Here is a 1,685-nt window from a genome sequence, read left to right on the forward strand (position 1 = left end):
GATGATGACAGGTTTGAAGACACTACACATCTAAGGCCATGTCTCTTATTCACCCCGCAGGACGGAATGTGTGTCTTCATCTGTCTGCTACTAGAGTCAATTTTATGTGCAAGTGTGAGATATTTTCTAAATGTTTGCGTAGCGTGTATCTGACGTCGTACGTAGGTACCAGCCCGATATTCACCTAGTGGGATGTGGGAATCCACCTAATAACCACATCAGTCTATCCGGCGCAGCAGCCTTCGCAGTTAATCTACGAGGTCAGGTTCACCTCCCGGTGTCTCAGAAGCCGAAGGTTAACGCGCTCGGGTAGGAGGGAAATAAAAGTATATTAATATGTGATACTTTTATAAGCTCTTTAGTATATCTCAAGTCGAAAATACTGATTACAGGCACAAAGTACTCCTTACAGATACATTATCTTGTCAAATATCTACATACTACTTTTATATGAAAAAGAAACTGGAATTGTGATCACTTAAGCTTTCCCTCTCACTGAAAACTGCTACATTGTACACGATGGCTCGTGTAAAATATGTACCGCAAATACTGCGGAAATGGAAGGTGCTTCTGATGTGCGGTTTTCACAGAATGGCTTCGTAGTAAGGGGATTGTATTTTTAGCCAATCAACAGATTGTAATAATATTTAGGACGTTTATTTTTTGTGCAAACATACACTTTTTAAATATAATAATGCTTATTGACATTAACAAATTAAAACTAGAGAGTAAATTAGAATGCCAGTGGTGTTTGCTGCTGGATTCTGGTACGAGTCGTTTAGGAGATAACGTATTTTGAAAAGTTCCCACACCGACACTTGTTTGCGTCATTCAACCTTTGTAGTTTGCTAGGTTGTTATGTTTACTTGCAGTGTGCCTGTGTCTTCTTTGAGCCCACTGCGACTGGCTAGTCAGTGAGTGACAGTTCTAGTAGGAATTCGTGAGTGGACGATGGGATTTACCAAAGCAGAAAAAGTCGACACGCCCATGGTGTATGGAGAGTGTAGGAAGAATGCATTTTTTTTGCGGCCACATACCCCAATACAGTCAACCATCTAGGTAATTATTTACAAGCTCTTCAAACAGTTGCGTGGAAGTGGTACTGTATCATCAAGACAACTTACAGAACGACAGGAGATGGGGAAATTATATGCGAATAGTGTTAACTTCTGTACATGGACATTAAGACAGGATACACCAGATGTGTTACGTACCTTTATTAGTGATGAAGCCACATTTACCAGGTAAACAACCAAAACACGCACTGTTGGTCGGTTGACAAACCCCGCTGGCTTCGTCACGTGGGACGTCAGTGCCCATGGAGTGTAAACGTGTGGTGTGGGATAGTGTACCATCAGCTCATAGGCCCTTTCTCATAGACGGAACACTGAACGCGCACAAATATCGCAGCCTCCTAATAGACCATTTTCCACGGATGTTAGAAGACGTTCCTTTGCAGACTAGGAGGAACCTGTGGTACCAACGTGATGGGTATGCAGCCCATAGTGCGTGAAGTGCTGGAGCTATGTCTTCACGAATTCTTTCGAAATCATTCGACTGGACGGAGAGTGCCAGTTCCTTCACCCATCCTCGGATTTTACGCACCTAGAGTTTTTTTCTGTGGGGAAAGCTGAAAGACGCTGTCTACAAAAACATAGCAACTACTCCCGATGATATGTAACGAC

The sequence above is a fragment of the Schistocerca piceifrons genome, chromosome 1 (genome assembly GCF_021461385.2).
Source record: "Schistocerca piceifrons isolate TAMUIC-IGC-003096 chromosome 1, iqSchPice1.1, whole genome shotgun sequence".
NCBI classification, from domain to species: Eukaryota; Metazoa; Arthropoda; class Insecta; order Orthoptera; family Acrididae; genus Schistocerca; species Schistocerca piceifrons.